We start from the raw sequence: 21299 nt of genomic DNA on the forward strand, positions 1-21299 counted from the left end.
CAGAACTTGAACTGCAAAGTCTATTGTTTTTATGTCATTGCCACAGAGACCTAGGAAAATCAGTCCTCACTAAATAAAGCAAACTCTCCAAGAATTTTTTTTTTAAATAGAAATATCTATACTGTGAGAGAATAAATTGTGTTTGTTAACTCACCTAAGAAGTCTTTAAAGAAGGTTTGACCTGAGTCCCATAACACATTTTGGAACAGAGAGTTCTGTTCCAGAACAAAATACATGGGTAAGGTTAATCATAGTTTGGCTGCTTAACACTCTTCCCTTGGCTGAGGGCACCAGCATGAATCAACCATCAATCAACAGCAATGTGAAAGGTAGACGATGTAAGAAACTGTGGTGAGGGCACTTTAAAATTTGTTAAGGGAATAAGAATTGACACCTTAAGGATTCCTGGTAAAAGTGACAGAATCATCATTAGAAAGAATTCATTCCACAGACTTTGGAAATTACTTTTACTTTTCACCCACTATGCCCTGGGGTAGATGTTCAGATATTCTATCCACTTCATTATACCAGATGTTTAATTCAACAACTACTTCATGTCTATTTTTCTGCTACCATTGTATAAAGGTACACAATAAATAATTATAATAAGGCATAATAGTGCTTATATTAAAAATATTTAACCACCAGTATGGCACGGACAATTGGTCAGAATGCCAGTGTCATACTGGTATCTGCCAGGGAAATACCAGCCCTACAGTAAGAGTTATCATACTATTGTATTGTTTTAGAATTTATAAGACATTTTTATATCAAGTATCTCATTTGAATTTCATAGCATTGGCAGCGAGGCATGATTATCCCCACTTCACATATAAAAATGATCAGAAAGGTAAATGATTTTTTCCACTGCTTTCCATAGCCAGTTAATCGTAGAAATGGGAATTAAAATTGGGAGTTACGACTCATTATCCAAAAATGTTCCACCATTCTGCACAGTGTCTGGCTTCAAGGAGCAAATGATCCTGTTGGAATAATGTATGCATATCTATGAAACAAAGATAATACACTTAGTGGAACAAATACATATATATGTGTGTGTATATATACATATATATATATATATATACACACACATTATATATGTTATATAAATTATATTTGTTATATATATACATATATGTGTGTGTATATATATAAACACACACATATATGTATATATATAACAAATATAATTTATATAACATATATAATATTATATATATATATATATATATATATATATTAAACACATGTGTTTCACATTCAGAGAAAAAAAGAGGAGGATTGAAGGTATAAAATTGATGTCCCCAAAATGGTGGCCACTATTAAATATTCCTGGAATGAAGGAGGTTCCACAGTTCTAAATGTTCTGCATCAAATGTATCTTTGCCATCCCCTCTCCATGTCCAACTGTGACACTAGTCCAAGCCTACAGAGCCTTGCCCCTCAAAGTATGATCCTTAAATCAGCAGTATCAGCATTTCCTTGGAGCATGTTAGAAATGCAGAATCTCAGCCCCCTGCCCCCACTCCCCACAAGACCTACTGAGTCTAAATTTTCACAAGACCCCAAGGAGACTTGTATGCATATTAGAGTTTCAGAAGGACTACTCTAGATCACCTTCATTACTCAGATAAGTTCTCTGCATCCTCTAATACGATTTCACAGCCATTATTCACCACCACCACCCATCCCAGCTCTTCTACTGCATGTTCTAGAACTTATGGTCTCTACCAGAAAAATCCTCTATATCTTCAAACTTCCTTTAACTTCTCTACCACATGATGCGTGGGGTGCTCATTATGAAACCTGCTTCTCTTGCAGGCTTCTCAAGCAAAAACTGTTTTTACCTTCCACACCCCCTGCATTTTAAAGAACCTGCAAGTGAAGCTAGGTGCTCTCCTTTATCCTCACACTTATAGTAAACCATTTCCTCCTCCCTTCCAAAATCCTGCTGTTTTTGAAGCATATGCCATTAAGCTCTACCACCTGTTATCATGCCTTGTTGCGGTCACCTACCATTGTCCTTAGCTTCCTTAATCACTGAAAACTTAGTCTCAAAATCACCATCATACTCTTCACCCCTTCTATACCACTATCTCTTTACCTCCTCTCCTAACAGCTACGTCAGCATTCCGGACCACTTCCACACCAATGCCATGGTCACCATCCAATCCCTGTGCCTCTCAGCACTTTACTATCTCAATTTTCTCCTTCACCTCATTTCAGCTCCCTACTACCATGGCCATACACTAGACCTTCTTATTACTAATAACTACATAGCTTGTGAAATATTTGTTTCAAACATTTGCTCTTATTTCTGCAACTAAGTTAATTTTATAATCTCCCATAGCCTCCTGTAAAAATTCTTTTTGTTAAATTATTTTAATATTTATTTATTTTTGAGAGAGAGAGACACACACAGCAGGAATGGTGGAGAGGCAAGAGAGAGGGAGACACAGAATCTGAAGCAGGTCCCAGGCTCCAAGCTGTCAGCACAGAACCCAGTGTGGGGCTCAAACCCATGAACCATGAGATCATGACTCAAACTGAAGTCCGGTGCTCAACCAACTGAGCCACCCAGGCACCGCTTTAATTCTTTTTTTTTTTAATGTTTATTTATTTTTGAGAGAGAGAGAAGAGAGACAGTGTGAGCAGGGAAGGGCAGAGAGAGGGAGACAGAATTGGAAACAAGCTGCAGGCTCCAGGCTCTGAGCTGTCAGCACAGAGCCGGATGCAGGGCTCGAATTCATGAATCTTGAGATCGTGATCTGAGCTGAATTTGGACACTTAACCTACTGAGCCACCCAGGCATCCCATCCTGTACTAATTCTTTAACTACCATTAGGACCTCCAACACACCAGCCCCATCACTTTTCACTGTCCATTGCCTATCTTATGCCCTCCGTTCCTCCTTTATTCTTTTAGGTGCCATGGTCAACCTCTATATTCACTCCCTTATATATTACCCAAACCCTGGATCCTCTTCCCTCCTTTAGTCCAGTTTGGGAAAAACCCAACTGTAGTTTAACTCAGTCCTCCACCTGTTGTACAACTGCACTCAAGCATCTGAAAGGGGTTGGAGAAAAACTCACTACAGGTCTTGTCTCTCTTTAAATCTGTGACCACCCAACTCCAAGCGGGCCTCTCGTACTATCCAGCAATTTCACTATATCCCCCAACTAATTCACTCTTCCATTGTCCAAGGTGAACGTTCACACGTTCTCATCTCCTCCAAAATCCTCAATGCTCTCTCCCTCTCCTCACTCTCAGCGCTTGACTCACTTTGTATTTCACTGAGAAAATCATAGCAACCAAAAGGGAACTGTCACATCTTTCCACCACCAAATCTGTCAACCCACCTGCTTCTCTGCCCATCAGCTGTTTTCACATCTGTATAAAACCAAACCCTCTCCCTGTGCACTAGATGACATCCCCTCTCACCAACCAAAGACTTCGCTCTTATGACCATTATCTCTTTCTCCTCTTCGTCAATTTCCCCCTAAATATTATATCATTCCCAACAGCCTACAAATATGCTACAACTTCATCTATTTTTTAAAAGATCCCTCCAGTGGCCTCATGTCTCTCGCCAGCTGTTTTGTTTATCTACTCACCTTCAGAAAAAAAATTCCTAGAAATAGGCATATATTCATTCCCTCATATTTTATTCTCTTTTTAAACCACTTTGGGCAGGTTTTTTCCCCCCACGAGTATGCAGAAGCCAGTTATCAGTCTCTAACAAATCCCATCTTGCCAAATCTAAGGTTAGTTTTCTACTCCAGTCTGTACTCTGCAATTCTCCCCTCCTTTTCCGGTCCCTCTTGTGCTCTAGGCATCTTGCTGGGGTCCTGTTCCAACTAACAACCAATTCTCAATTAACCTGGGAAGTATTAATTACTTCCAATTTAACATACTTCTTATCCTCTTATCCTAGAGAGATCCAAACTTAATAACAGCCTCTTATTAAAAACAAAAACAAATAATCGTGGGGCGCCTGGGTGGTTCAGTCGGTTGAGCGTCCGACTTCAGCTCAGGTCATGATCTTGCAGTCCGTGAATTCAAGCCCCTCATCCGGCCCTGTGTTGGCAGCTCAGAGCCTGGAGCCTGCTTCGGATTCTGTGTCTCCCTCTCTCTCTGCCCCTCCCCTGCTCATGCTCTGTCTCTCTCACTTTCAAAAATGAATAAATGTTAAAAAAATTTTTTTTAATTAAAAAAAATCATAAAGAAGCGAGACTCTGAGGAATGCAATCATGTAACAGTATTTCAGGAATTATGACAGAAAGTCTCATAATTTATTACCTTTGGAGACATAAAGCAAGTCCTGTCATCTCTTGGGGACTTCATTTCTCATCAGTAAAATGAGAAGGTTAGAGTCAGAAAAATTCTAAGAGTTTAATTAGGTATGAGAGAGAAACTCTAGGTATCCTTAAAATGAGATATATTATTGGTCATGACTGAAGCCAGAACCAGTAATGTGTGAAGATTATGGAACTGGTTATATCATTGCTGCAAGAGGAAGCACCATAATTCTCTGATCTGTCAAACATGAGAAAATAGCAACCACCAATCTGGCATTATAGCAGGGCCCGGGAAAGCATGGTCCAATCACAGAACTTGCTTGAAATATGCCTCCTCCCTGCTTCTCAGAGCATGAAATTACTTAATAGGGGGGAACAAGGGAATTTCATTTTACAGTCAGAGATAAGACATATAATTCAGAGATTCTGGAAATTAGGGAAAGAAAAGCATAAGAAAAAGGCTAGGATGTCAGGAGAGACATTTCAGCAAAGATGAAGACTGGGAAGGTTTGGATTTCCCCAAAATGTCACCCACTGTACAGTTTTATCACGCACCCACTTTGTGGCTTCTATGTTGTAACTGAGAAACTCACAGTCATTTTTATATAATATGTGGTGATTGATGCTCAAGAATTCTTAGATAATTTAGAAACACTAAAATGTCAAGTGTGTATCCTCCCATAATGTCAAATTTGCCTTATTCTATTTATTCACTTTAGTATTTCACAGCAGGAAGGGATCTTAAAAATCATAGTCCAGGGATGCCTGGGTGGCTCAGTCAGTTAAGCGGCCAATCTCATGGCTCAGTTCACAATATCACAGTTTGTGGGTTCGAGCCCTGCATTGGACTCTGTGTTGACAGCTCTGAGTCTGGAGACTGCTTCGGATTCTGTGTCTCCCTCTCTCTCTGCCCCTCTTCCTCTCTGTCTCTTTCTGTCTCTCAAAAATAAACATTTAAAAAAAGTTTTTGAAAGTCATAATCCAAATATCACCTTTTCAGATGATGACACAAAAGGTCAACATATTGGATAGGTACAACAAATAGCACCTCTCAATCTAGGTTGGCATTCTCCAGTTTTCGTCAAGTAATAACAGAAAGTAAAACAGCAAGTAATGTATATTAAGTGCTTTCCATGAGTCAGGGATGTGGTACACATTTGCCATTATTATTTCACTTAACCCTGTCAACAACTTATGAATTTGTTACTATTATTATACTTCTCCTATAAACAAGGAATCTTCTCTGAGAATGATTAAGTCACCATTGCAAGTTATGTTGAATTCAAATCCAGGTTTCTTGTTCCACAGTTTAATCTCTAAATCACAAGACTATCTTCCTGTTTCACTGTTGGATGCAGGTTACAGAATACTAAAAACTTCATAGATATGTCAAACATTCCCACTATTTCCAAAACTGGCTCTAAATATGGACCTCCCTGCCAGGGCTGAGATGTGTGTAAGCTGGGATGAAATGGGGAATTTGGAGGACTCATGCTGGGAAAACTCTAGAAGACCTACAAAATATGGCAGATGAAGGACAACATGAGGACATCACACTGTTCTCTTCTATTTTGCCAGCACTCTTGGCTCCCAGCATACTGTGGCCAGCATGCATCAAGGGCATAGAATATTTTGTTTATTGGCAAGATGTTTTGAGACTTGGTTTCTCTTCAGGGATTAGAAATTTTAAAGTATGAATATAAGTTAATTAATAGACTTCTATTTTTAACCAATATACCCAACCATGAATCCAGATGACCACTGCTATTTTAAAAGCAGTTGCCTTATGAAGCTGCCCAGGTAAATTGATGAAAGAGAAACAAACAATGTAAGTTAGATAATAGTCCAGGTGGAAAAGATCTCTTTGGCTTATCTGTTCCAACCCCCTCATTATAAACAGAGGAGAAATTAAAGTCCAAATGTAGGCATGTAACCTGTCCAAGTTCATACTGTGAGCAGAATCACATCTAAATCTAGAACCCAGATCTCCTGACTTTCAGTCCAGTGTTCTCACCACTATCACTTTTGGTTTAGTAAATTCTGCATCTAATTCAAGCAAGCAGAGAAAAAATATATATAAAAGAAAAAACACAGGAGAAAAAGCAAGTCTAATGGAGACCACGAAATGATTACCACAGAAGGGAAGAATCACATATCCTTTCATGTCTGTAGTTTAGAGAATAAGTAAAATAGGCACTGTTACAGCATGTTTTCATTTATGATGAGCTGAAGACTCAGAAAGTGACATATCTATTCATATTTGCTCATGTAGCAAATGCTACTGAGTGTTTGCTGGGTGCCAGCTATTGTATCAAGTGCTGGAAACACTGCCGTAAGTGAAATAGATATGGTCCCTACTTGCATAAAGTTTACATTGCAGAAGAGCAGACAAACCACGAGATAAATCAAGTAAGGACAATAGGATAAAGTAGTGAACCATCAAACACATTACAAGTTGAGATTTCCAGGAAGGTAATAAACTAAGGACTCTAATAAAAAATAAGAGTATGCTTGCTTTAGGTGGGGTGTTCAGGAAAAGACTCTGAGCAAGTGACATTGAAGCTGAGAACTGAACCACGAGGAAGAGGCAGTTTTGCAGTGCACCAGGAGAAGGGACATTTCAGGCTGAAGTAGCTGCACATGCAAAGACCCTGAGACAGGAAAGGAAGGTATGTCAAGGAACTGAAAGAATTCTTCTGTTCCTGAAAGGCAGGGGGTAAGACTGAGAATGAAAAAGGATGAAGTAGAAGTAAGAGCCGACCAAATGCTGTGGGACCTTGCAGAACATAGTGAAGGTGTTGGAATTCATCCAAATAGAAGAGGAAGTTAATGGAGGATTTCAAGTTGGGAGGATTTCAAAATGATTTTTCTTGCATTTTATGAAGATTACTTTGTCAAGATCACATGGGCTACATTAAAACCCAACAAGGACTAACACTCAGGAATCCCAACTCTGTGCATGATAATCTTGAACTAGTCAATTTTCTCTCCCATTGTCACCTCACATCATCAGTGGGTATGCCAAGGGAGTTGACGGATATAAAATCTTTTTGACCAAGCAACCAGAGCCAAACTAACCCCAAGAGTAAAGAAGCACCTTCCTTCTTTCTTCAAAGCGCCCCAGCATGCACAGGGTGCTCAGTAAAGGCTGGAGAAGGTGACAGCTCTTACCCAGTTCTCTTGCATTTTCTCCTCTCTTCCTCACAACAATGCCAGCAGGATATATAATTCCGAGCCTGATTTATATATGAGAGAAATGAGCTGAAGTTAAAATGACTCTTCCATCAATAGGAAGTCAGAATCTAAGACTCTTGGTGTCTGGCCCCAATCTTAACTAATTATACTTTTTATTAAGTCCCTTCCCCAACAAGAAGCTCTTAAGATCTTCAGCCTGTGACAGTGGGTAAAAAATCAATACAAAGTTCCAAACCACCCTTTCTTTTAATAAAATATATATACATTTCTGCTCAGATTCACCAATGTCTCCAGGGAATCTACATGGCTTAGTTTAAATTACAACTAACCCAGTGTCACAAAAATCCTCTGATATCATCCTATGATGTGAAGTCACCAAGACCCACTATAAATAGTACTTGAGCTCTAGGAAGGACAGAAAGAAATATATCAAATGATGCCTCACACTAATGGGTTTGGAGACCAAGAAAGCAAAGATAAAAGAGTAAGAGGTCCTGCTGACAGCTAGACTGAACATGTGCTAACAAGTCAGCTCTGAGCCCTGATATTGTTCACTTATCTCCTCAAGGCTTCAGGTCCATTCATAATACCCTCCAAAGTGAGCCAGGCTTTATTAGGAGGTTCCAGTCAGGGGCCTTAAATGACTAAATAAAGTTTAATATTTGGGGTGGGGAGTCTTCTGGATTTATTTTCATTTCCATCAATTCACATGCTGAAGAAGATAAAGTTTGTTCTCTAAAAGCCTTTGGAAGCAGAATTTAGTGGAAGAACATATCAGACAAAGAGATGGGGAAAAAAAGATGCTTCATCTTCCAGCTCAATCAACCTGCCTCTTGCTTACTGGGTACCTTAAAGAGGCTCTCCCACCTAGGCCTTTTTTTTGCTCATCTCTAAGCAGAAAAGTTAGCTTAGATTATTTCTCAGGGCTCCTTAGCTCTAATAATCCATCATTTTGTATACAAACGCCAAATTACTCTCAACAGGTCATGAATCTGAGCTTTTCTAGAGACAACAAAGGGTTAATAGGAAGACATCCAAGTAGTTCTCCGTTTTATCTATTACTAGTGGTGCCTATGTGTACATGTGTATATACTGGACAGTTTATGACTATCCAAAGAAAAAACAAGACTGCCAGTTCTTCAAGGAACTGGGAGATGTCTTTGCTAACCTGGGAGCCTTCATGAATATGTTTATGAAAAACAATATAATTACAACAAAATAAAATACCTGTGTGAGGACCTGCATCCATCCCATTTACTGCCAAAGGCTCATCTCCATTAACTCCAATACCCCTTCAGTGACAAAGCACATACATGAGGAGGAAAGGAGATGGGCTTATGACTCTTCACTCCTCTACTGCCTCTAACTTGGGATACGTTCATGCTGGTCTGTGTTCAGGCCTATATTCCAGCATTACCATGGCAACATTTTCCCATCAGTGAAACATGACATGGTAATGAAGACAGCTGCTGTATAATGAGCTGGGCCTAAGCAAGGACAGAGCCTCAAAAGGGTAGAGGGGAAGGATTACAAGAGCTTGCATCCTGGTCCTTATCAGAAGAGATTCCCTGGGAGAGGGAAATGGATTATACACAATTCTTATGTCAAGACTTGGAGTTCAATGTTTCAGACACTTTGGCTGCTAATTTGTGACATTCTCATCAGGCCTGGCCTCTGTGACTACTATAAATTGTATCTTGATCATCCAAATGTGTACTTCCCACTCATGACAAATGTGTCAGTGTGTGGGAACTCATTTGATGGTTGCAGACCTCTGACTATGGAGATTTATTTTCCTGGAGGTTCCAAGGCTATCTTTTCTTCATTTGCAGTAACTAAGAAGGAATCCAAGAGCTGGAACTCTTCAGTGTTGTGGAGAGATGGTATCACTTGGGGAAAACCCATTGGTCTTACTTCATTTTTCTATCCCCAGCGTGAAGCACAAAGTCTTGCATTTGGTAGGAACCGGTGCCTGGATGGAAACTTCCATTATCCATCACCCCTGTCACTAATAAGTAGGCTCCTCTTATTCACTACTGCACCTTAGGTGCCAGAACAATGTCTGGCTTAATAAATGTGTGTTGACTGACTTATTGACCAGCTTCAAGTGGGCCTTTATCACGTCCAGTAACCTTATAATTTTTTATTAATTCAGTTTCCTACTTGCTGATGAGCCTATTTCAGTCATCTCTATTTCAGTCATCTCTACTCTCCTCAAACTGCCAGCCCTACTCTGACCTTTTCTCCGTCCCAACTCCCTCTCCCTGTCACGTCTTTGATGACTCTCAGCAGAAACTCTGGCCTTATACTTTACAAAGAAACTGGAGGCCATCAGACAAAGGCCAGAGTCCCTCAACTTCCTGCTACAAAATCTAGAAACCATCTTCCCTTTTCTTACAATAAAGGAAACATCTCTTCCTCTTTCCCAAGGCAAGCTCAACCAGCTGTGATTTGCACGCTCCCTTTCCCACATTCCCAGGAATCTTACACTCGAAGTGTCCCTTGGCTGTGTCATATGTACTCATTCATCCCCGTGTCCTTCCTCTCTTCCCCCTTTCTTTCCCTCCCGCAGCATCTTTCTTCCCTGTTTCTCTTTCAGAGGGGTGCTTTGTGCTCTTAAATGAATCTCTTTCATTAAAAAAAAACAACAACAACAATTTTTCACTCAACTCAAAATTACCTTCTTGCACAGCATATCTCTTCTTCCCCTTCTCAGCCAAACTTCTCAAAATAATGTCTACAATTGCTGCCTATTAATAAATCCTCATTTCCTCTCATCTTTCTAAGTCCCCAATTAGTGAAATCTGCATGCCTCATCACTGGTGAAATCTGCATGCCCCATCATTGTGTTTATATACCTGTCATAAAGTCATCCATGATTTTGTCTTGACTTGTTAAAGAATTCAACTTTTTGGGGCACCTGGGTGGCTCAGTCAGTTGAGCGTCCGACTTCAGCTCAGGTCATGATCTCATGGTTTGTGGGTTCGAGCCCCGTGTCAGGCTCTGTGCTGACAGCTCAGAGCCTGGAGTCTGCTTCAGCTTCTGTCTCCCTTTCTATCTGCCCCTCCCCTGCTCACCTTCTGTCTCTCTCTGCCTCAAAAATAAATAAACATTTTTTTTTAAAAAAGAATTCAACTTCTTGACCTTGTATTGGTTTTACTCCTCTTTTGTTGGGCTCTTTGGGGGAGGTTCTATCTTGATACTAAATGTTGGAGTTTCTCAAAATTCCAATCTAAATCTCCTTCTCATCTGTATTCTTTCCCTAGTCAACCTCACCCATGCCAGCAGCTATAATTATCTTCTATAGGCAAAATCTCACATTTTCTATCACTAGTCAAGGTCTCCCTGTGAGTTCTAGACACCTATATCCAACCTCCTCTGGGTTTTTACACATAGCCATCACAAAGGCATATCAAATTCAGCATATCTAAAATTAAACTCATGACTTTTCCCCCTCAGCTCAGACTTACACTGATGCTTAAATTAATGTGAATGGACCTAGGTTTTAACTGGCACAACTGAATGTATCACCATCCATTCAATAAATGATTCCATGGATGGGTAATCCTTTCAATTATACCAGCTAAAACTTAGTAATCGTGGTTGTCATATTCCTCTCCTACACTCTCTATATCCAATCAAACACCAAGTTTGTTTTACTTTAAATAGATCTCCAATCTATCCAGTTCTCTTCATCTCTACTCCATAACCCCAGTGTAAACCACCCTCATTTGTCATATAGACTCCTACAATTATTTCCTGATATACTTTACTTCTACTGTTAACCCCTCAAATCTGTTCATACAGCAGCTGGAATACTGTCGCAAAATGCAAACCCGGTCATATCATACTCCCTTGCTTATGATTCAATAGCTTCATATCACTGTTAGCTGAGTGCCAGAATAGTCAAAATGACCCATAAGGTCCATAAGAGTGGCTGTACTGCCCTCTCCAGGCTCTTTTCATACCTAATGCCCATTTGCTCTCCGCACTCCAGCCACATGACATCCTTCATTTGGTTTCCCAGATAAATCATGCTTTCATTAGGCATGGGCTCCTTTCATATTCATCTCATTTCTAAAACTCTATCCCTGAGCTCCATCACTTGGTTAACTCCTATGCATCCTCCAATATCACTACTAACTCAGACTTCTTGGCCCTTGCAGACAAGGACAAGTCTCCATACACACTTTCTAAGCACACTGTATTTCTCTTTCATTATAGTTACTCCAGTCATAATCATATATCAACTTAAGTGTTTATTTGATTAAATGACTATCCTGCTACTAGATTCTAAGTTCTATGAGGGCAGAATTATACCTAGTATAGTATCCGATAAACAGTTTAAATACTAATTAATGAATAAACAAATGAACATTGTATTCAATAAATGCTGGTAGTGGTATTAATAGTAAGGATAGAGCCATAACTCTTTTTCTGTAGACAAATAAATCTAGGGAAAGAGAGTACCTTGAACCCAAGCCCAGCCATGTTCTTTTACATAGCTAATCATGTTTCCATTTTTTCTGAGTCCTAAATACACCTATGGCCTACTCTGGCAAAGCCAAGAGAACCAGTGAAATAAGGATATAAAAATGTTACCTTCACAGTTCAGCTCGTGGACCTCTGTTATTATCTGTCTTGTTTCCTCCTCCCTTCCTCTAGTTAGGAATGGACCTCCTCTGTAATTTGCATTAGCCAGAAATCTACGCTAAGCCAATCTCATTATTTCTTTGAGGAATCTGGCTCTTAAGCAGAGATCCAAAATGAGGGATAATAGTGGGAATTAAGCATCAAATGACAGTGACCTGAAGGTGCTGCTCATGAGTATCCCCTACTTGGCCCTTCAAGAGCTAACACTTCCTTCCTGGCTTGAAGCCAGGTTGTTTGCCTCATCCTTTAACTTCTTGAATTACCCAGTTTGCCACAACTAAGTAAGTTGTGTTTATTTATTTGTTTGCTTCTATCATATTATTAATGCTCTTCATCAAAGAAAATTAACTGATGTAGTCCAGAAGATTAAATTAACAGATAAGATTCTATCCCATATCAAAAATATCTTCGAGTTTTCATATAACATTTATAAAACTTAATTATAGGTCAGAATAAAGAAAAACATCTCAAAATTTTCAAAAGGCAGAAGTTATATAATTAACACTTTAAAATGAAAGATTAAAAAAAACCCTTACATTTAATCATGTAAAAAATTAATCCCAGATTTACAAATCACTTTCAACTAAAATGTGATTGAAGACAAAAATCAATATTACATTTATGCACCCTACTTTAAATCATTTATTGAATGCCTACCATGTGCCAACATACTTGCCAGTGATCACATCTTTTTATTAGATCAAGCTCCTTGAATTCTTAGTACAAGAAAATAGCATTTATTGAATGCCTACTGTATTCAAAACACTGTGCTGTTTGCATCCATATTGCCACGTGATCCTCACAGGCGTCCCAATGAGTTAGAATTTGCTAATCCCACTTGACTGAGAAAACTCTGCTTAGACAGGCCATGTCATTTGCCCAAATGCAGTTTCAAGTGGCCAAACTAAACTTCAGCCTACCTGTCACAGAGCCTTAGTGCTTCCCACTACACCATTAACCGGTTTAGTGCCATCACGAAACAGCAAAGCCTATGAGAGAAACATCAGATGAGGTGACCAGAAAGAGACTGTGGGAAACCTGATGACCACAAATAAGACAAATGTCACACAAGCAGAAAATGTGCTGGCCTTCCATCCCCCCCCCCCTTCTTTCCTTCATGTAAATACCCACCCATTTAGCAAAAACATGATTGAGTACTCCTTCTGCTTTGTATGCAGCCGAACTGTGCTAGCTGTGGAAATGGAACAGTGCGTAAGTAAAACAGCACCCTGCCATCATTAATCTTAATATCCTCATTGGGAAGAGTGAGGATTTATTTTTTAAATTTTATTTATTTATTTTGAGAGAGAGAAAGAGAGTGAGAGAGAGGGAACACAAGCAGTGTAGGGGCAGAGACAGAGGGAGGGAGAGAATCCCAAGCAGGCTCTGTCTGCACTGTCAGCACAGAACCTGACACAGGCTCAGACCCACAAACAGTGAGATCATGACCTAAGCTGAAATCAAGGGTTGGATGCTCAACCAGATGAGCCACACACACACCCTAAGAGTGATGATTTAAACAAGAAACCACAAATATCCCTTGGAAACTACAAAGTGTTATTGGAACTCAAAACAACCTGTAAGTGAATTGGGAATAATCCATGCTTTTATGCATAAGGCTACTGAAATGTGTACATATAAAATAACTTGCCCAAGGACCCATGAGACCAAACATAGTCCTCTTAGATGCCAGAACTGGGGCTGGCGTACCCATTTTCTGACTGATGAGACAGGGTATTCCATCCACTGTTACTCTATTAGTCCCCATTTTCTTCACTGACCTACATCATGACACTAGCCTTTCCATTGAAATAACCAATGGCAAACCTCAGCTGGAGAGTCTGAGGAAGAACTAATGAAGAGCATATATCATTCTGAAGAGTGTTGGCATTCTTAGTTTATATTCCTTTCAACTTCAACTGCTGTTTATATTTCTCTTCACAGCCCACTTTGCTATTCCTGGAAAAGACTCCTTCCATAATATTACATTTCCCCTCTCTCCTTGATTTTGGTGTTTGGCCCTAAGGGCAGCTACCAGACTAATTTTAAAAGCAGGTTGTTTAAATTAAGAAGTGCATGCCTGGGGGCGCCTGGGTGGCGCAGTCGGTTAAGCGGCCGACTTCAGCCAGGTCACGATCTCGTGGTCCGTGAGTTCGAGCCCCGCGTCAGGCTCTGGGCTGATGGCTCAGAGCCTGGAGCCTGTTTCCGATTCTGTGTCTCCCTCTCTCTCTGTCCCTCCCCCGTTCATGCTCTGTCTCTCTCTGTCCCAAAAAAAATAAATAAACGTTGAAAAAAAATTTAAAAAAAAAGTGCATGCCTGTGCGTATGCGTACATGTGTGTGCATGTGTGTATCAGAGGTGGGAAGGGGAGGAGGAGAGAGACGGAAAGAGACAACCAGCTAGGGAAAGAACAAACATGGTTAGAAACTAAAGCATAAAGAGATTACCAATTTTTATTTTAATTTAGGACAAGTCACCGCAATCAGATAATCCCTGGGTTTCCTCTAGCTCAGAATCAACAGCTCAAAATTCATTCTGTATAAAGCAATGCCTACTCCTTCCAGTATTAACCCAGGTATTGCTGTGAACTTGATGCAAGAATGGCTAGAAGAGTTGGAACAACCCTAAAAGCCTTGCCCACTCATCCAGCATCTCGCCTAGTCCTCATACTATGCCCAGTTCCCTCCACTTGCAATCACTTCTAGACTCACAGGATCATACTGATTAAGACAGAACTGGACAGGACATCTGGTCCAGGGATTTTCATACTCTAATGTAGAAACATATCTCCTGGAAGTCCTCTTAAAATGCACACTCTGATTCAGGAGGTCTGGGCTGGGCCCCAAATCGTGCATTTCTAATAAGCTCCCACATGATACTGATGCTGTTGGTCTGTGGAGAACACTGAGTAGTGAGAAGCTTATTCATTTTTGTCTGATTTATAATCCTTTCCAGCAGAAAGGTCTCTAATCTCTCTAAATATCTTCCTTGCTAAGGGGTCCCTGCCTCTCACAGAGCTTCCTTTATTTTTATTCAGAGAATTCAGAGAATCATTCGAAATCTCATCCTTAATTTAAGTCAATACTCACTTGTTAGTAGCATCTTTACTTGGGTCAAAGAAGCTACATGGAAAACACTGAATTCATCTTCCACATGACAATCTCTTAGAGATTGACAAACCACTCAATCATTGTACCCTACTGAATTGCTCATTCCCTGAGGCCAAATCTTTCCCAAGGCTCTGTGCTATCACTTTTCTGATTTCTAATCTCATTACTATCTTGGCTGCCTTCATCTGACTCTTATCAAAATTCCAACAATTTACTGGGATGTCATCTTTTAATGTCCTTTTCTGTGATGTTTGCCGAGGTCTAGCTTGCTGTTTATTTATTACTTAATGTTAGGGAAATTGTGTGAAAAGGCATTTCAAAGAAAAAAATAGAAAATGATCATTAAACATTTAGAAAAAAAAAACAGTCACGTTTAACCCAATGAAAACAATACCGTACCCCAAAAAGTAGTGTTGGCAAGGCTTTGGGGGCATGTGAATGTAAATTCAAATTCACAGAGGAACTGTAAATTTAAGTAGTCTTTTTAGAAAACCAGAGAGTGAAAGGTGAATATAACATTTTTTTTTAAATGTTTACTTATTTATTTTGGGAGAGAGGGGCAGAGAGAGAATCCCAAGCAGACTCCCTACACAGGGCTCCATCCCACCAACTTGAGATCATGACCTGAGCTGAAATCAAGACTCGGATGCTCAACTGATTGAGCCACGGAGGCTCCCCTGAACTTAACTTTTTTTAAGTCTCTAACACGGGCTTACAAAAAAGTTACAAAAAAGTATATTTAGGGTTAATCCTTCTTATTCCTATACTTTTTGGCACAGAAATTCTACTTATATGAATCCAGTTATTGGAAATATTTTCATCTCAGTCAATTCTCCCTTACCCTAAATTTGATAACACTACTATTATTACTATGGGGACTTCTTCAACTAGGAATACTAATAATAACTATCACTTATTAAGAACTTAACCATATGTCAGATACACAGATGGAACTCATAGAGCCTTGAAATAAATACTGAAATTGTTTCAATTTTTACAGTGGTAGAAATAGTGACTCTGAGAGGTCCAGTATCTTCTCAAGCTCACATAGTCAGAATATGATAGATCTGGACACTCAGTAGTCCTATTATCTGTACTTCCTATCTCTAACTCCTCCCACCATCTCCACTGCCACGTCTAAGCCCAAATGATCATCACTTCTTACTTGGATTACTGAAATACCCTATATCCCCTCATCTTCCTCATCTCCATCCATTTCTTCACTGTAGCAAAAAAAAAGGATCTTTCTGAGGATTATGTCATTCTCCTGCTTAGAATGTAATTTTCAGGGGCGCCTGGATGGTTCAGTCGGTTGAACGTCTGACTTCGGCTCAGGTCATGATCTCGCAGTCTGGTCCGTGAGTTTGAGCCGTGCATCGGGCTCTGTGCTGACAGCTCAGAACCTGGAGTCTCTTTCAGATTCTGTGTCTCCCTCTCTCTCTGACCCTCCCCCATTCATGCTCTGTCTCTCTCTGTCTCGAAAGTAAATAAACGTTAAGAAAAAAATTTAAAAAAAAAGAGAGAATGTAATTTTCATTGGCTTTTTTAATAGCAAAAGGAAGAAACAAAGACCTTGGTGTGGCCTACAGGTCTCTCCATGGTCCCCATCTTGCAACATGCCCCCAACACCTATTCCTCATGGGTACTAGACACCCCCCTCCCCACCACCACAGGACATTTGCACATGTTCTTTGCTTTGCCTGGAATATTCTTCTCCTGGCCTCCAACCCAAAACTTCATGTTAGTTTCTTCTCACCTCTCAGATCTCAGAACTAGATCACATCTTATAGTTTTATTAATAAAGTACCTCTTTTGTGTAACCCTGCTATAATTTTATATTATTTATATTATTAATTAGTCTGTCTCTCCTACTGGCCCACAAAAAAACGCTGACTAGATTTAGTCAAAATACCTTCTACAGCAGCTGGCACGCTGAATGGTGTCATCTACAAGGACTCTTTATATAAATAGCACTAATGTGGCAAATTGCCACTTACTTTATTCTGTCGGCTAATTTATACAAGAACAATATGGATGTGCTTCAGTGTAAAAGCATTTTGACAGGTTCTATTAACTTGGGTACATAAAATTTTATTTTTTAACTTAAATAAGAAGTCCCTTAAAATAAGATTCCCAGAACTGAGTTGATGCATGTCAGCTCTGAACTGACCTTTGGATGAATATGTTGTATCCAGAGGAACACTGCTTAAAGGTAGCGATCCCTGAAATGCAAGACTCAGTAATTCATATGAGAATAAAATAGAATTTGTTACATGGCAATCCTGAGTCATGATTCATGGCAAAGGCCTCTCAGTCAGATAACAAAGGGTCAAGTCTGCTTGGGTTCAGATCCTGTTTGGATCCTGTAACTGATAATAATTAACCATGTGAATTTGTGAGGCATCTAATCTTTACAAATCCTAGATTTTCTCATCTGTAAAATGTGAATCACAAAACTATCTCCTCAATGGGTTTTTTTTTTCAAGGATTATATTAAAGAATTCAAGTAAAATACTGTTGGAGGAGGTCATCAAGAGGATGTGACCACCAGTTGACCCATAAGCTGGACTCCTCATACCCTCTCCTGTCCTTGAAATGTATGTTCTGTCCACAGAACCTGCCTGAGAGCTATTCCAAGAACACAGCCTTGAGAGAGTAAGGTGTTGCTGAGACCATCCAGACAGTACATGTGATTGAACCCAGTTAAGGCCTCTCTTTTAAGATTCTAGCAGGCAGGTGCAGAAATCTGCTTGTTTAATGGCCACCCAGGACAAGCCTTGTACATACATTCCCTTGCTTGTTAAACCTACGCCTACCAATCTAGAGTGATCTCTCTTGTTCTTCAGTCTCTCCTTGCTCTCCATGTATGGGAACCAGTTTGCAAACCGACAAGCACTTACATAGCTCCTGGCACACAGCACTCAATCATGGAGGTTGGCATTGCCATTGCTGCTGCTGCTGCTGTTGGTAATGATATTTTTCCCTTTGAGAGGTGTGAAGCTTAAAGGAATAAGATTTTCAACATTATTGGGGCAGGACTTTCAGCCAATGGGGACTTTTATCTTCTTTTAAAACATACCATATTGTCACGTGCTGACTTTCACGGAGTCATATTCTGATCTGCAGAGAAAACTGTCTATTCTGGAGGCCGCTCAGGTATCTACCTTCATACAGATGTAATTACTAAAGTCTCCATCTGTTGGTGGTTTAAGCACCCTTAGCCATTCTCTGTTTCCAATCAATATCAGTCATTGAGACTAGAGTGGAAACTGATTTTATTTCTATCAAAGAGCTTCTAAAGAAATCAGCAGCTGCCATGATCTGCTTCCCAGATACGTGACATCTCCTGTCACAGAAATCCCCACTGACTTTCTGGGAAATTGTGAATCCAGAGAGGTATCTGTGAAAATTTGTCTAAATCAAGGATCTCTTCTCCTTTCTCTTTTATAAATCCTCCAAAGTGCACACCAAACAAAACAGGCCTTTTCCTCACCTGTAATGCAAAGATGAAAAGAGAGCCTGTCTCACAGGATTATTGTAAAGATTACGCATGTTAATACATGTAAGATGCTTAAAGTAGTGCCTGGGAAGAATAATTATTTAACAAACATCAGCTAGTATTTTCTTTTAATTTTATAGATTTTAGTAGATGCTACCGGTACCTTCATGCCACATCCCCCTGGCCCACCTGATGCAAGCCACAGCTACAAAAAGTAGCCCTGTCCATGCTCAGACTTACCTCTGCTGATAGAGGTGTGCCATAAGTTCATGCTGTATTTCTATCCCATAACCTTCTCTGACAACACGGAAGCTTGTTCAACCCATGAGCATCCCCTCAGAGATGTAAGGATTTACTGCCCTCAAACAATGGGGGACAGAAATTGGTGGATAAAAACTTAAGCTCCTTTTCATTGAGGTGAACACTTTTGAGAGGTTTTCTATTTACTTATCAGGAAATTCCAGTGGAATTGACCCCCAGTGGTGGCTACCTTGGGTTTTCTATACATGAGCTTCCCCTCTTTCCTTAAGTGTCATCCAAATATGTTGTCAAATATTTGGAGGTGACCCCGATATCCCACTTCCGTCTTCTTCAGGCAAAACACTCCCAACCTGCGTCAAACATTGCCTTCAGGATACTATGCTCCTCATCAATCTCACCATCTCCACATGGCTAGAAGGTGCAGATCCAGACTCAGGTGAGCTGGGGAATTGATGTGCATATACTTTCTTAGCGGCTACTTTGACTTGCTCTCCTGTACTGATAGTTCATTAAAACTGAAGAGTCCTTTTCACAGTAACACTCCCAACCACATCTCCCAGTCTTTAAGTCTTTTTGACCTCCCCCAAATAAATACATTTTTATTATTAAATTATTATCTTATCACATATCTTATTATTACATACTTATTTAAAATGCTGTACTATTTTAAATAATATGTATTGAGCATTTCATCAGGAACTATTTCACTCTACCAGCAATTCTAAAAGGCAGTACTGCCATTTTACTCATTTTGCTGATGGGATAATTGAGACTCACAGAGGTTAAAGAAGTTCCTTATGGTCACACAGCTAGTAAGAGGAATGCCTAGGATTTGAACCCCAAGCCTACACTAGAGTCTATGCCTTTATCACTTCTATATCATCTCCCTGCATCAAGCCTGTTATCGCATCCCTTATTAGACATCATTCTGTTTGATTAAATCTACCTTTCACAACAGAGATATGCCTTTGAATCTTTAATTTGTTTTCCTGTATAGTGTGTATCTTCCCCAGCCTAGAGTTCACATCTGCTACTGGTCATCCTTATAATTTTTTTTTATTTTTTTTGTAATATTTGTTTATTATATTATTGAGAGAGACAGAGACAGAGCTTGAGTGTGGGAGGGGCAGAGAAAGAGGGAGACACAGAATCTGAAGCAGGTTCCAGGCTCTGAGCTGTCAGCACAGAGCCCAATGCAGGGCTCAAATTCACAAACCGGGAGATCATGACCTGAGCCAAAGTCAGCCGCTCAACCGACTGAGCCACCCACACTCCCCTGTTCACCCTTATAATTTTAATGACCCTGCACCTCAATGAGATACTGCATCCCAATACTTAAACTCTATCAGAAATATATATTAAAGTTTCTTAATGGTGATCTTAACGACAAAGCCCATCATGAACGAGAGGGCTCAAGTTCTGGCTCTGCCATGACTTGCTATCTAAGTCACTGTTAAGGCTGTTCCACAAATTTTCCCGGTTCTCCATCTTCTGTGCACACGGTAGGAGAGCACTTCCTGCCCCTATTGTGTTTGAGTGGATGCACATGATTAGTCTTGGCCAAAGAGCTGTGAGCCATGAGCAAAGGTGGCATGTATTACTTACTTCTGGACTAGAGCTTATGATTACCTGAGACCTTCCAGAGCTCATTTTCTACTGCAATGATCAGCAAAGTCCCAGATAGTGATCATCCCATCAGCCTGGGTCCCAAGAGTGAGTACAGCATGGGACAGGCCCTCCTAGGGACCAATGACGAATTTGTAGTGAGAAACAAATTGTTGCTGTTTTAAACCACTGAGATATCATTCCTTACAGCAGCATAAACTGCCCCATCGTGACCAACATATTATTCTTGGACAAGCCACTTGACCTCTTTCGTCTCAGTTTTATCATTCAACTTAACAAATAAAAGGGAAAAAATAATTAACATTTGGTGAGCATCTCTTAAGGATAAGATGCTTTAAGATAAGTACTCTCATTTAATCTTCTCAACAACCACATAAGTTACCATCCCTTGCAAAAATATTTCTGAATTCAGATATCTCTCAAATCTACTGCTGCCATAGTAAACCCAGCCATTACTATTTCTTACTTAGAATAGTGCACCAGCCTCCTGCCTACATCCTATTAATACTTCACCCTTCTTAATTCTCCTGCTCAAAACTTTCCAGAGATTTCTCTCTGCAGTCTGAATCAGACCCAAACGCTATATCAAATCCTAGAAAAATTTACATGATCTGGTCCCCACCAGTCACTTCAAGCTAATCACTCATACTCTCC

The sequence above is a fragment of the Prionailurus viverrinus genome, chromosome A1 (assembly GCF_022837055.1).
Source record: "Prionailurus viverrinus isolate Anna chromosome A1, UM_Priviv_1.0, whole genome shotgun sequence".
Lineage (NCBI taxonomy): Eukaryota > Metazoa > Chordata > Mammalia > Carnivora > Felidae > Prionailurus > Prionailurus viverrinus.